Below are 16435 nucleotides of genomic sequence, written 5' to 3'. Positions count from 1 at the left end.
TTCTGAACAGTGATCCATTTTATTATTTCCAGGTATTTCTGTGAACTACACATACCCACTACCACCTCAGTGTTATAGAGCAAGGTTTCTGGGGTCCTAGCACTCATCCTGTACTGGCAATGCTGCTCCTATACAGTATGTGTGATAATCATGGAACAATGTCATACTGGTAGGGACACCAGGTGAGAACACCTGAAAAGATGCCACCACATCCCAACTGCAATGTGTTACATTTCTGGATTAGCTTTGCTCAGCTCATGCTGATAATTATTACCAACACGTTGCATACAGGTGCCAGGAAATGCTGTATGCAACGTGTTCATGATCATCTGCCAAGTTATTAAATTGGACAGACTCCAACCAAACAAGTGTGATGAAAAGCAGTGGATGATCAGGAGTGCTGGAGGCAGGTTAGATGGCTTTACAATTAGTGCAAAAATGCTTTTTGCACTATTTGCAGAAGTGCAAAAAGCAGACCTAGACCTGTGTTCCTCCAGAAACATTTAGGGGTGCAATGAGCAGTTTGTGCCACCAATGATCTTTTTGGCTACCTGTAATGGAGACATTCTTCCCACTGACCACCATGCTGGTACTGTGATCTTTGGATATGGTAATTATAGAAAGGATTCCCAAATACAAACTATTTTTAAGGGCTTCATCATGGTTAACGCTTAAGAAGGGGTGTTCTAGATTAATGTCCCAAGAAGATAAAGTTGCTTGGTCACGGTAACAGCAGATATGTTTCGGCAAAGTTCCAGGCACAGAACGTCATACCAACTGTAAAGTGGTAGAAATGTTATGTTCTTTGGTTGCTGTTCGTAGACAGCAGCTTTCAGTCATCTAGCAAAGCATGACCTCAAATAGCATTAAGTAGAAACATGAAATTGGGATCTATAATACAAGACAATCTGACGGTAACTTGGAACATCTAAACATAGTGTGGCGGCACTTTGTGCACTGTGGGAGGTGGAGATATCGGATTTCTGCAGGTTAATCTTTTAATTTAATAATCATGTGTAGGTTCATGTAATAGATTAGTAAGGTTAATCGTGACAGTTGTGATATACAAAAGTAGGTCATTGTGTATGAAACAACCTTGTGAAGTATTTTGTGTTTAGTAAGACCACAAATATTTGGGTTAGATTGTAAAAGGCTGAGTAATGCTTTCAGCGGAATGATGAAAAAGTAATGGGACATGGGGGCCTCCTTATTAAAATGTGGAGACCATCTTATGAAACTTGTTTGGCCATGACTTTTTTTTTGCAGAACTGTTTCATTTGTGTCATAGATAAAACGTATAAATGTATTCTAGTACAAGTAGTCCTCGAGTTACAAACGAAGGCTGTACACAAAACAATCACCAGGCTTTATCCAAAGCGTGTTGTGGGTCAGTGTTCCACAGAAAACCTACTGATACTAGACAAGATGAGCCATGGGGTGCCTGTCGTCAGAGACCACGGTACTATACACCATATTACTATACATTTATACTTATTTATTCAGTCAGGGTAGCAAGATCCTGATACAGATAGGCTCACCAAAGTCTACTGTATTGTAATTGGAGGCCTGAGATGCTATAAGGATATTTATGATAAGAAAAGCTCTTGGCAAACTTCACTTGATTCCTACTTGACCTGACTAATACCAGTACCTTTCCAACAATCCATCATCTTCTACCAAGATTGTTTCTGGTTGTACTGCCGATGCATTTACAGAAAGTATGTATAGAAAAATGTTAGGACAAACATTTGTCCATGTTCCATTTAATAAAAAAAAAAATGTACCTGTTCCAACTTGCATACAAATTAAATGTAAGAAGAAATGTACAGGACGGAATCTCATTTGTAACCAAGGTACTGTGGTTTTCTAAATTTAAGCGGATGGCTTTTAAAAAAAAAATAAAAGTATACACATTTAATGCTATGAGTGAAAAAAAAATGCCCACTGACCAAGCACCAGCTATGGGGAGAGCTATAACTTCTGGATTTTGACTCTGGTTACTAAACATTAAAAAACCCTCAGGAAGGTCGGGTGGTAGAGGTTACAGCTGTGCCATGTGTGTAGCTGGCTCTGGCCTTCCATCACAATTCAGCAGCAACACAGAGGACAATATTATTATTAATAATAAACAGGATTTATATAGTGCCAACATATTATGCAGTGCTGTACATTACATAGGGGTTGCAAATGACAAACTAATATAGAGAGTGACATGGGAGAAGAGGACAAGGCCATGACATGGTCAGCAAGACAGAGGAGCCCAGGGTGCAGAGCTCAGCCACCGCTTACAGCCCTGACAAGAGCCCGGGACACTGCTGCAATAATAACACCGGCCAGAGTGATACAAATGTGTCACGGAGGGGAGAGGAGACCTTCATAGGGCTGCTCGGTACAGGGGAACACATCACGCAATGCCTGGGCCCCCCAGATGTGTTGTGTGGAGTAATGGGGTCCTCAATGTATATTGTATTGACACACAACATTGTAATATTGTATCAAAACAATATTGGGAAGGGGGGACTGCATGTAACAAATAATACATTGAATAAGAGTGACATACTCCATGTACCTGCCCTTAGAAGAATAATGAATGTAATGATAGGACATGCTCCATGTAATGTAGAAGGGTAGGGAATTGCATAGTATAGTATTGGATCAGAATATTTGTTCCTGGGTTTCCTCCTCTAAACCTAGGTGCAAAAACTGCGCTATATCCTTTTAGAAATGGAGTTATTGAAGCAAAAACATTTATTTTGTTCCTCTCGATGTCCATTGCTTTACATTGTCATTGTCATCCGTATCATTCACTATATTATTGAAACTTTTTTTATTGTGTAATTTTAAACACACACACACCTCTTCACATCTCTGTTTGAAGATGCTTATTATATTATTATTGATTGTTTGTACAAACTTTCATAATGTAATTGTTATTATTGCTATCTTATGTTGACATTCGTTCTGTTGTAAGAGTTTCCAAATTTTTATTATATAAGTCCACATGGCGTGTAAAGTGAACCTGACCAGCCCTCGAGGTGTGGTTTCTTTCCACGATAAATATACCTTAGGAAATCGAATCCATACATTCGTCACAAGGACACCAATTCTCCTTCTTCTAGGTGACCAAGACGGAAGACTGCACCATGAAATCCTCCTATTACCTTGCTCTGATTTCCGTCAGTGTCTTGCTGTTCCAGTTCACCTCTGCAACCCCAAGTAAGTATTACCCATTGTACTATGTATTGGAAACTTGTACAAGGCTGATGTATGACATATCTATTCCTGACTAGGGTAGCCCCGAAGTCTCCCTACCCAGCCATCCCTTGGCTGTTCAGCCCCCCTTCTATTACCAAATAAATGCACATACTCATCCATATTGGAAGAAAATGGCTAGGATATTTGTTCTTTATAAACACAATTCCTCACCTATTAACCAGAGTTTTACTTATTATTTTACGTAACACGCATAATAATAAGGTAATCAGGCCCATTTACCCAACATGACCTTTTGGGCTGCTGTTTCTAGAAGGGCTCTAAATACCAAAATGTCAGGCAACATAGGGCTGCAGTAAATAATAGGATTTTTGTTTCCCAGCCGCCACAACCCTGGCTCAGGTGCCATCTGCAAACTTCCAAACAGAATTGCCTATATCGACCCCCTTTTAAATTATCACCCATAGGATACCCATGCCAAAGATGGGTTCCCCACACTCCAAAGCACCTCCATAAGCACTGCTTTCCAGCACCCAGCTGCAAACCTTTTACAACACCCCATATCTTAACACCCAACGAACAAGTGCGTGGATGGGAAACTTCTGCCTCAACTGCCCCTCCCCTCACCCTGGCCTTTTTAACATCTCCTTGACCCCTCCTTTCCCCTCCTCTCTCCCCTTGCTACCCCTTGCTACCCCTTTTCCATGTAGCATTTTCCTTAAACTTTTCGTTATCTGGATGCTCTGAGCACCCTGTCATATATACGTATATATATTCTTAAAACATTATTAAAAAAAAATATTATCACGTTAGTTTTTTTCTCTCATTTTTATCTTTCTCTTAGAAATTTGCTTTTTACCTAAAGACTCGGGTTCATGCTTAGCATTATTTACAAGGTATTATCATGATAAATATACAAAAACATGCAAGGACTTTATTTATGGAGGCTGCGAAGGAAATGAAAACAGATTTGAAACCATTGAGGAGTGCGAGAAAGTCTGCCTTACAGGTACCATTAAATATATTTTTTGGATAAATGCTCATTTTGCATAAATTCTGCTCTCATTCTCCATCTGTCCATTTTTAGGTCGCTAGAGTAGAACTGTATGTGTTGCATTAGGATATGGTATGTAGCTATGTCCCGTAACAGTATGCTCAGCATTAAAGGGCCAAAAAATAAGCAGCATCAAACGGTGATCGAATGTTGGTGAACATAGACATTTACTCCCCACACATACTCACTTAGTTCTTGGGTATTCCTGGCAATTGGGTACTCCCTCCTGAGCCAAAAATCAATAATGTTTTTTTAACTAAGATATTTGCAGAAACACAACTACCAAATAGCACACTGCGGCAAATCATTGTGTGCAAAAGGAATGTATAGTGGGTGCAATTCTGGGCAGAGGAAAAATTAGTACATCCCTATTATTGCCCCTGGGTTATGGTTCTATGGTTAGGCCAAGGAACGACCAGATACACATCAGCCCTGCCTGGAGAGAAACTAGTTTGTATTTTCATTAGCCAATAGGTCAGCATATTCAGGACAGGTGGTTAGCAATGACAGCCGTCACAATTCCTCATTACAGGTTTTCATTTACTAGTATTCACAGTGCTAAACAATTCAGTACCATATTTGTATGTTATCAATGTTTTGGGTGCATTTACTTTCACGTTTGACATTTTTACGTTTTTTTCTTTTCCCACAACAGGATGAAGGTTTGAAGGATTCCTAATCCATAAATGAAAATTTCTATCCCAAACTGGAAAGAGCAAAATTAATTCAAGTTACAGGTCGACTATTTGTCAATCATATTAGAGTACAGTATATAGTTTAATGGAAGATAATCATGTTCTGTTATACCTTTGTGAATTATTATGGTTCTTATGGTAAATAAACAATGTTTATTGGTGGTCTTATGTAATAAAAAAATAAACAACTTTGAATGAAAACCATTACAAATCTACCTCCAATTTACTGTCTCCCTCACTCTGTATGTACACACGATGAAATGAATTAAGAGTCTCTTTGATAGAACCACAGTTTCAACTTTGGTAAAAATGGCTGGGTGTAATCCTGAGCCAGGCTGAAAACGAGAGATAGAGAGATAAAGAGAGAAGGAGTGGGAAGAATGAGGAGGTGAGAGGTTAGGAGAAAGCAGAGAGGGACTGAAGAGAGAACTGAGAGGAGAAAAAATATATAAAATGGTAGAGAGAGGGAAATGGCAGAGTGAATAGGTAGGGAAAGGGTCCAGGGAGTTTCTTTCAATAGTAATGCCTCCTCTCCTACTATCCTTCCTGTCGGAGTTTCCCAAGGGTCACACCTTGGACCGGTTCTCTTTTCACCTGTACACCTCCTTACTCGGTAGTCTCATATCCTCCTTTTGTTTACAGTACCATCTAAACTTATCATGAAGTAACATGAATTTATCATCTTCCCAACTCAAATTCCAAATCTGCCCCTGACTGTCTCTAGAGACCCCCAAACCCCTTTTTTTGAACCAATGGTTCTCACCTTTTGTCTGGACTACTGCAACATCCTCCTCTCCACTTACCCGACTCTCTCCTCTACAACCCTATTATGAATGCTTGCCTTCAATCCCTCCACAGTTCTTGTCCCACTTACCTTTGTGACCTAATTGAAAAAAAAACCCTAGCGGCTTTCTTCGCTCCTCCAATGACCTACTAATGGCTTCCTCACTCATAACCTCATCATACGCATGGCTACAAGACTTTTCTAGAGCTTCCCCAACTCGAGGAATAGGACGAAAAATGGTCTTCCTCGTCCTATTCGGCTTGCTTCTACTTTCTGCTCTTTTAAAAGAGAGAGAAAAGTGATACGTTCAATGCAAATGCTATCCAACAAAATCTCTACACTGTATATAATCATTTTGAATTCCTGGTATTATAGCATTGCTCAACGAGCAGCCACCCCTAGTTGTCATGGCATTCTTGGCAGAATTGTGAGAACTCCAGCCCTGACTGTACATACACCTGCCTTACTCCAGCTCTGCGCCATTCAAACTATAACATTCTATAGGTGTCCACAGCTGAAACCTTTTCACAAGTTTTTTTGACAATTGTCAGCAATCTATTGTGAAATAAACCAAAATACTGATGTCTGTAAATTCTTATCGTCATGCATGGAGACACATGACCCCTGGGGGGGGGGGGGATGCTATGGCTTGCACGGAGGTGGTGTGAGCCCTGCGAAGAGCCAAGGCATAGAGTCTAAGCAGTAACCAGGTTTTCTCCAGAGCCTCTGATGGTGAGGATGTTGCGCTGCTGGTTACTGCCAGTTTACTGTCCTTGGGCATACCACGGTGGGCAAAACATGGTACCAAATCACCAATTCCTTTTCCATGGTACCAATTCCCTTTCAAGGAAAGCCAGGGTCGAGGCAGGCAGCAAGCAAGAGAGGTCAGATCACACACCAGAGGTCAATTGCCAGGGATCCAGGAGGCAGACACTAGTGACACAGGGACCACTGCGGGCACAGGGAACACAGGAGACACTGGAAGCAACAGGAGGCACACTTATTAAGCACCAGGTGTACAGGGACTAGCACACAGAACTAGGGGCTCAGCACAATGGAGATACGTTGTATGAACACAAAGAACTGGGTGTAGTGCATCGTCAATGCCACCCAGATGTGTGTAATACAAATTTTGTGATTTGAGTACTGACAGGCGGCAGAATCAGAAAAAGGAGGAGGTGGTGGGCCTTAGAAGGAGCAGGGACCGCATTGGTAACAGGCAGCTAGAGCTGGGTGTAATGCATCATCAATGCCACCCAGAAGTGTACAATTTTAGTGAATAGAGTACTGACAGGCGGCAGCAGAAGCAGGAGGAGGCGGTGGGCCCTGAGATGGAGCAGGGACCGCACTGGAAACCTAGAAGTGTACAATTTTAGTGAATAGAGTACTGACAAGCAGCAGCAGCAACAGCAGGAGAAGGAGGAGGTGGGCCCTAAGACGGAGCGGGAAAAGCATTGGTAACAGGCATCTAGAGCTGTGCGTAGTTCATCATCAATGCCACCCAGAAGTGTACAATTTTACAGAATGGAGTACCGACAGGCAGCAGCAGCAGGAGCTTCTACTATGTATTCTTGGATAGAGATTCTGATAAATTCTTTACTTGTAGTGCCTGGACATTGTAGTAGAACTGCAGACAAGTCCCCATTCACCTGTAGTGCCCAGAGATCGTAGTACAACTGCAGAGGTAATCTGCAGTTCAATTTCCAATGTGACGTCACATGGGAAACTGAACTGCAGATTACCTCTGCAGTTCTGCTACAATGTCCGGGCACTACAAGTGATGAACGGGGACAGCAATTGCTGTTGCAGTGCTGTACTATGTGTTTTTGGATAGAGAAACTCTCTCCAACAACATATACAACTAGTAAAGGGCTGCAAGCAATCTGATTGCTCTTGCAGCCCTTAAAAGACCCTTAACCTCCCTAGCGGTAATCCCGAGTATGACTCGGGATGGCTTTTACATGCAAAAAGAGGTAATCCCGAGTCACACTCGGGGTAAATTTAAGAGCCCCCCTTACCTTTGCCCCACGCTCCAGCGGCGATCGGATGGTCCTACTGTGAAGCCAGGACTGCGGTCCGTCAGGGGGCGTGGCCAGGCGGGAAATTTAAAAGCAGATTACTGAGTAATCTGCTTTTAAATACCACCCGGGTCCCGGCCACGCCGCTGCTCGCATCAGCAGTGAGATGCAAAGCACAATGCAGGACTTCTGCGTTGTGCTTCACATCTCACTGCAGATGCGAGCAGCAATAGCAGATTCCGGGGTGGTCACCCAGGGGCAGAAGTCCTGCATTGTGCTTTGCATCTCTCTGGAGATGCAGAGCAGCAGCAGTGTCTGTGTGAGACAGACGGGAAATCCCCACTCATCACCCGGGAGGATGAGTCATCTTCCGGGTGATGTGAGTGCTGATGTATGGGGGTGTGTCTGGGAGGGAAATTTAAAAGCAGATCATGATGTAATCTGATTTTAAATGGTTTTTACAGTACAAAAACACCACATACCATGAAATAAAAATAAAAGTACATTTTTAATTTTATATTTTATTTTAAGATTACATTGTTAATTACATTATTATTTATAATTATGTATTACATTATAATTTATGATTATAATATATTAAATAAATATAATTATCATACCCGGGAGTAAATCCTAAGAATTACAGGCCCACAATATAAACAAAAATTTCTATGCAAAAAAATAGGATCACTTTTTGCATCAAAAAATTACAGAATTAGAATGCTAGGGGGTTAAAAAAAAACAGAATTCTCGCACCATTGACTTCAGTGGTGTTCAGTACTTGATCACCCGGAGAATTTCTCAATATTTGATCGAATAGCTGTCGAATCGAATAGTGAGCTATTTTTACCAACACTAGTAACTGGCATCTAGAGCTGGTTGTAGTGCATCATCAGTGCCACCCAGAAGTGTACAATTCTTGACAGGCAGCAGCAGCAGGAGGAGGCGGTGGGCCCTGAGACTGGCATCTAGAGCTGGGTGTAGTCTGTCGTAAATGCCACCCAGAAGTGTGTAATACAAATATCTGAAATTTGTGATTAAACGTAGAAGGGCCAGACCAAGATGCTTTGTGCGCCAGCACTGTTCCTATGGTCTGCGGTGCCAGAAGCAGTAGGAAGGTAGACAATATTGCTAGTTTGCATCATGAATTGGATGATATGAATGGCAACCCTCAATCTTACAATACAAAGATTACAAAAAAATTAGGCAAGGGCAATGGTACCTATCAGTGTGGCAGTACTGGGGGTTTTCATCTGCAGATTCTTGGCCCCCCAGAAGCAGCAGAAATGTAAAGTATATTGCTAGCTGGCACAATGGCAAGCATGACATTGGCGATGAAAGCGACCCCTGGAAGTTGCAATAACTAGCGGAAAAATTCAACCGAGGCAGGCTTAGCTGACAGGGTATAGCTTATAGGCAGCGAAAGACTCAGCACAGGAGCAGTGTGGCTTCACAGAGGCATCTAGGTTGGCCAGTGAGTCCTTCTGTCAGTCAATCAGTAACATCTGCAGTGGGGATATGATAGTAACCCACCTTTCGTTCATTTTAAAAAAGGTGAGGTGATTGACATTTTCCAGCGACTGTCGTGATCCGTTGTCTGTGACCACTCCACCAGTGGAAGGTTCTTTCGGACAGAGACTGGATGCCGGGCACAAAAAAAGGTTGATGGCATACTGTACCAACTTAGGGCAGATTTCAAGCCTGTTGACTAGTGTCAAGACAGGCATCCTCCTCATAACTGCTGTCGTCAACACCAGCCAGAAAAGAGACAACGTAATCGTGCACCATGCACTTCATCTGCTCTCGATGGTTATGCCCGCTGCACTTCACTTGTTTGAGGTGGCTGCATCAGGTTTCGCCAGGCATCCAGAAAATCCCCCCTGCCTTAGCCTAGACCTTTGGATGTGTGCAGCCTGCTGCCACTACTGCTGCTGCCGCTACAGGAGGATACAGTGGAAGCAGTTTTTGATGCTGCAAATGTGGGGGTCCCTCTGTAGGCATCACAACATGTGGACACACATATGAAAGAGGGGTTCCCTGGGCTCATCCTCCTCCTGTCACTCAATAGGTGCCAAAACATCTTCCTCCTCATCACCCACCTCATCCTCTTCAAGCTGCAGCAGTTCCTGTTGTCCCATCGCCCGCACAATGCCTGGGGTGTGACAATACTGGTTGGACGGGTCCTGTCCAGCAGCCTCAACATTGTCTCCCTCATCATCATCATCATAATCATCTTCCTCCTCCTCTTGAAACCCCTGATGCTGGCCAGTGACCCTTCTTGCTTCTCCTGATCCTGGCTGTATGCTATGGAGTGTAATGTCACCTTCACCCTCCTCCCCCATTTCTTCCCCTCTTCACTTCCAGCTGTGATTCCCACCGGAATAGTCACCGTTACCGCCCCCTGCTTTTTCCCTCGTTCGTTCAGCGAGAACAAAACCTCATGGCGAATCACAAGGCTGTTCTCGCTTATATGTCTGGTAAGGGAGAAAGGTCCAACTCACTGCGAGATCGAACTTAAAAATCATGCTCACTTATCCCTATTGAGGACATATTGGATAAACAATGGGTTACCTAACAGCTATGGGTTAGTAAGCTGGCTAATGCTTTTTTTTGTTTTGCTTTTAGTGGCTTTTGAATGATTTATCTTATATACGTAGCTTCAGCAGTTTTCTACATTTAACAGGGAATTTAGTATATTTTAATTACCAATGTTGGAGAAAAGGAAAGGTGAGTATGTGCTCCTGGGGATGGCGGCATTACAGGTAATCCATTGCTTTATGTAATTTAGGAAAAACAGGTTGTCTTTCTTGGCTATGCTTTTAATAAAAATCACTTTACTACTACAACATTGTGTGGGTTTTACCACAAGCACTTCTTGCCCCCCCCGCCACCACCAAAATATATGAATGAAAAACTCTATAACCACAGCATAATCATAATGTGTTATCTGTATTGTGTATTAGGGCATTAGAATTCGAAAATATCCCATCTAACAAGAACACTTATAAAGTACACCTGATCTGTAAAGTAGATCTGACCAATCTTTCCAGAGATGTGGTTTCTCTCGTTTCATGTTAAATATCACCTTATAAGCTGCACCCATACATATTACCAAGGACACCAATTCTTGATCCCCTGCTGAGAATGTGGAAATATTATAGTCTGTGGTGTCTTTGCTATTCAGGGTCACCAGATTGCAGTCATCAAGTAAAGCATGACCTCTAATAGCATTAAGTAGAGGCAAGAAATTTGGATCTATAATACAAGACAATTTGATGGTAACATGAATGTCTAATCATGGGATAGATTTCATTACTATTTTAAATGAATGTGGTGCACAGTGGGAGGTAGAGAAATCTAAAGCCTCTGATTTCTGCATTAATCTCATAATTAGGTGATCTTTCCTAGGTTCATGTAATAGATTAGTAACGGTAATCATAGGAGTTGATATAGTAAAGTAGGTTATCGTGAATGACGCAACCATGAGATGCATATTGTGTATAGTAAGAACACAAATATCTGGGTTAGATTATATAAGGCTGAGTAATGATTCCAACAGAATAATAAAAACCATTGGGGACAAGGGGCGTCCCTGTCTCATGCCATTACTAGAGTGTGGAGACCATGGTATGGAACATGTATAGCCATGTATTACTATACAGGTTAATGTTTGTGTATGTGTGTGTATATGTAATTTTTTTACAAGCTTTTTCAAATGTATTGTAGGTAAAAATCGTATACATGGTATTATAGAACTGTGGTGGTCAGACAAAAGATTTTCTAAATTTAAAGGATCTTTCACTAACATTTGACTTTATAAAAGGTAGATAGTAAAAATGATCTTTTTATCCTTTAAAACATTTTTTATTTAAAAAAAAGAAGAGGCAAGTACCTCCTCTTCCGTCTTTACCACAGCGGGTGTAAAGACTAAAAGGGAGAGTAGAGCCTCCTGGAATGACGTGGCCTCTGGCTGATATCCCGATCTCAAGCATGCGCAGAAGGAGCTTTTTCTTCAATGGGGAAAAAATGCCAATCTCAGGGATGTACAGGCTACATCACCCAATCTTGTGTCTGGGCAGTATGAGATTGGGTGACGTAGCCCGAGGAAGAAAGAAGACAGAAGAAGATGGTGGTGCCCGGCGCTTCCTCTGTGCCTGGATAAAGAAGCATTCCAGGATGGTAAGGGACCCAATCGAAAAGGGCTCCAGAGGGATCGGGGGCTATGTGGAGGTAAGGATGGTTATTTTAAATGATCATTCTGCTTTAGGAGGATAACAATTCAGAAAAATGAAAACTACATACATATGTTTTCTTCTGCTGCCATGAGTGAAAAAATATGCCCACTGACCAGGGGTGTAGTAGGGCAGGCACGCGTGGGCACAACATGCCATTACTTTTTTCTCTCTCCCTGCTCTCCCTTGCATGCCCTCTCTTCTTTTTTTACTGCCACTGAAGAAAAAGTTTCTGCTAGAAGTGGAAACATTGAAACAAATCCATTGATTTGGTTCTTTCAGTGCCCATTGCTTTCACATTTTTACAACCCACATTGTTTATTACTATTAGAAGTTTTTTATTGTGTAATTTTAAACACACACCTCTACTAGAAGAAATTATTGATGCGTCTTAAAAACTTTCGGAATCACAATGTGATTATAGGTTACTATTTTTATTTTGTGCTGACATTTGTTATGAAGTAAGAGTTTCAAAATTTTTTTACATAACCATTGTGTCAACATGGCATGCAAAGTCATCCCAACCAGTCCTGCCAGAGGTGTGGTTTCTAACCTTTCCACAATAAATATTCCTCAGGAAGCCAAGTCCATACATTCTACACAAGACCACCAACTCTCCATCTCGTGCTGGGTGACTGAGACACAAAACTGAACCATGAAATCCTGCTATTACCTTGCCCTGATCTCCATCAGTGTCATGTTGTTCCAGTTCACCTCTGCAGCCCCATGTAAGTCTTACCTATTGTTCTATGTAATAGAATCTTGTAGAACGCTGATGTATGAGATTTATCTATTCATTAAGATGAACATTTTTTATGTCCACTGTTTTATTTCATGATATAAGTTACAGATTATTCCAATTTTTGCTCATGAAATGATGACTTTGTTTGTCAAATACTTATTTTGTAATGAAAAACTTTATATCACAATGTGCTGTTTTGTTAAACCCTGAAATTTCTCTTTCATTTTCATCTTTATGAAACTCCAGCTATTCCTAGCATGATGCCATAAATATGTTTAACCTAACAGTTTTTTTACCTTCACTTCTAGACACAACAGGAAGTGAGGGGAAATCACCCTCAAGGGTTGAAAAATTCCCATCTTAGTAGTTGTCATCGGAACACTTGTGCCCATTGGAAGATTTCCCCTAATTTGTTGCTCTAATGTATATCCTAAAATTTCACTCTTTTTGTGTCGTGTAAAAGGCGCTCAGACCAATAGAAAGGGTTATTCTTCTAAGCAAGGGCATAGGCAGCAATATAGATTTACCAGTGAATAATAAAATAGGATTATTAAGGTTTTCCCTTGAAATGCATTATAAGGACTGATAACCAATGTGGAATAGGGATAAATTACTTTCATAATTAAAATATCTTGAAAATCCCTAAAATTATAAATTGAAGAAGTAAAGTACAGTTAAAAGTTGCAATGAAGTCTTTTATAAAAATAAATGGGTAATTTTGTTCATGCAATGTCTTGATATAAACTATTCATTTGCAATGTTACAAAATGACTTATCGTGTACAGTAAAATGATTGGCTTGGTGGAATTTCACGAGGCACTGGCATGGTGGCTTGGGGTGCTTCTTGATAGAGCACAAAAGTGTATGGTCTGGCTTGGGGTAGCTGCATGGATATTTGAGCCATGTTTATCTTCTAGAATGTTTCTCAACCAGGGTCCCTCCAGAGGTTGCCGGGGGTTCCTTGAGAAATTTGTGCTTAGATTACCAGATGCCAATGATCGTTTTATCTATCTGAAAGGGTGACGTTCTTCCCAATGGCAAGCAATGTAGAAGGCATTCTTCCCACTGACCTCCACAATGTACTGTGAGCTGTGGATATAGTAATTATTGAAGGGTTCCTCCATGTTAAAAAGGTCAAGAAACACTGATCTACAGTATCTCTAACTGGCCATACTTCTGTACGATTCTGTAATTCTGTTATATCTGTAGATTCTGTAAATCTGTTATATTTATATATAAATATTGATCCCCTGACTGTCCTAGGAGAATCTTTATATAGGCAACCCAGACATGACTGAAGCTCCTAATCAAATTAAATCTAACAACAGATCTTACAAAGTGATCAGTCCTATAGGTCAAAACTGAAATATTGCAGTACATGCAGTACATTGGGGGTCCCCAAACCTGGCTGTTTGACAGAAGAGCCACGGCTCTGGCCGGTGCACCCCCAGCAGAACCAGAAGAAGGACTCCACTTGGGTGGCCCCCCCCAGCCAGAGACGCAGACCATGTCTCTGGTACCCATCGCAGGCTCAGGGCAGTGAGCAGTTGTGTCTCCGGACTGACCAGCGAAGGGTGGGTGGGTTCTGGCATCATGACGTCACTATGGGGGAATTTTCTTCCTCTTTGAGTGACACGCAGTCCAGAGTCTGTGCTTTTAGTGGTCCGCAAGCTCCAAAAGTTTGGGGAGCAGTGCAGTACATGATTACTGGGTATCTTTTCTTTATATTTAGTTTTTCTTTCTTTTATTGAACTCCTCCTCTATTGAACTACTCCTCTATTGAACAGTCGTTACCTTTTATAACATATTATTGATCTCTGAAACACTTTTTTTTTCCTAGATGAAAACTGCTTTTTTCCTCCTGAAGTAGGTCCATGCAAGGCACATAAATTACGATTTTATTATGATCCTGACACAAAAACTTGCAAAGAGTTTACATATGGCGGCTGTGGAGGAAATTCTAACAACTTTGAAACCATCAAAGAATGTGAAAAAGCCTGCCTACCTGTTAATCAGGTAATATTCAATATGTTTTTTTAATTTATGGATACATTTTGCACTTATCCAGCACCATATATCTAACATATTTAGAGTATTAGGATGCATTGGGATTGATTTACTAAAGGGATTGAGGCTGTTCACTGAGTAAAGTTCACTGAGTGAGTGTGCACCTTTAAATTGAATTTTTTACTTATATTACTGAATAAATAAATAAAAGTTTACTTTGTAATCACATGCAAGAACATGTAAAAAAACACAATATCTTGCACATTAATAGATGAAGTCAACAGTGCAAAAAGTAACTCCAATGCAGGGTAACAACTTGATTTTAGGTGAACAGCCTCTGTTCATTTAGTACGTCAACTCCAGTGCCTACTAAGAGTTTGTTCATAATTGAAAGCACTTGGAACAAAGCAGAATCCAAGATAGGCCTGGTGATTTCTGAGCTAGAACAGGACCAAGCAAGTATATAAATAATTCTAATGTTGGATAAATGCCATCAGACTAACCCTGTCCTCTGAAGGACATATCTTATAAGCATGGTCCTATTGGCTCCACCAAAAAAAACTTCTTCCTCATTCTCTAAGGCAATCAGATGGGTCAACAAGCTACAATAATCTATGTAAGTAATATGGAATGATATACCCTCGGCCAATTAACTTGAAATTCTAGTACCTATGCAGACTTCCTAACACAGAGAATGGGGTTATCTTAATTGAAGAGGATCAACAAATTTCACACCTACTGGTCATGGACAATCCACATCTACCATATCATATTCCATAGTGTTTGGATAAAGGTGTTTGTACTGTGTGGATATAATTGCAGGGGAATTTCCTTCACTGGCAGAACTGAAGCTTGGAAGGATGTGAATTGTCTTTAACATTACAAGAACAAGTCCAGATGAATGTGGCTACGTACTACTAGATGTACCTGGATAAATGAGAGCCTTCACAAAAATAACTAGAGCACCAATATGAAATAAAAATACTGACAACCAATTATATTTTGTGGTTTTGACGCACATTTTCTATATTAGATATATCTAGCTCAAATTTGCATATGCAGAGGTTAGCACCATGAATACAAAACTCAAATGCACATTGTACCATTTATATAAAGTATTTATTGTTCTTACTGCATTTCCTTTCCCCTTTGACATTTTTGCATATTATTTTTCGGACAGCCTGAAACAAACTGAAGGTTTTCTATGAATGAGTTTCTGTTCCATGGATGAACAATTCTATATCAAACTGAAAGCCATAGAATGATTTCTAAGAAGATTGTATTGTCTATTATTATAACATGTGTATAGTGTGCTGTAGAGTTACAAGGTTTCCATCAGAAATTTCTGGACCCCTCCCTTCCGTGTCTAAATGTTCCTACATTGCAACAGTCAGGCTCCTTTTATTAGGGGCTGGTACAGAAGTACCCCTTGTTCCTGGAGCATTATATTGATCTAATGTGTCTGTATAACGTATTATGATTCTGCTGTTAAACTGAAATAAGGAAACGTATGGTGCTGATTTACTGTAATAAAAATATAAATACAATTCTTAAATAGAAAAAAAAGCATATATTCACTTTTTTCTTCCTCTCTGTATGTGTATACATGGACAGTGCACTCTATACTCCATGCTACAACTGTACAAAACACAAACTGCTGAGTGGAAACATAAACTTGAACCCAAATAAA

At 40.7% G+C, this 16435-nt stretch overlaps 2 long non-coding RNA genes across 2 annotated transcripts; both read left to right on the top strand.

The window, feature by feature from the left end:
• Nucleotides 1-3099: 3099 nt before the first annotated feature.
• LOC140332188 (uncharacterized) lies at nucleotides 3100-5152 on the top strand. The gene is made up of 3 exons (XR_011921052.1): nucleotides 3100-3216; nucleotides 4058-4222; nucleotides 4923-5152. It is a non-coding gene; the product is annotated as an uncharacterized lncRNA (long non-coding RNA).
• Nucleotides 5153-12573: 7421 nt separating this feature from the next.
• Nucleotides 12574-16300, top strand: LOC140332187 (uncharacterized). Its single transcript, XR_011921051.1, has 3 exons — nucleotides 12574-12724; nucleotides 14579-14754; nucleotides 15926-16300. It is a non-coding gene; the product is annotated as an uncharacterized lncRNA (long non-coding RNA).
• Nucleotides 16301-16435: the final 135 nt, after the last annotated feature.

Source organism: Pyxicephalus adspersus, chromosome 5 (genome assembly GCF_032062135.1).
Source record: "Pyxicephalus adspersus chromosome 5, UCB_Pads_2.0, whole genome shotgun sequence".
NCBI lineage: Eukaryota > Metazoa > Chordata > Amphibia > Anura > Pyxicephalidae > Pyxicephalus > Pyxicephalus adspersus.
The sequence above is the reverse complement of the archived record's forward strand: the minus strand, read 5'-3'. Positions and strand labels throughout refer to the sequence as shown.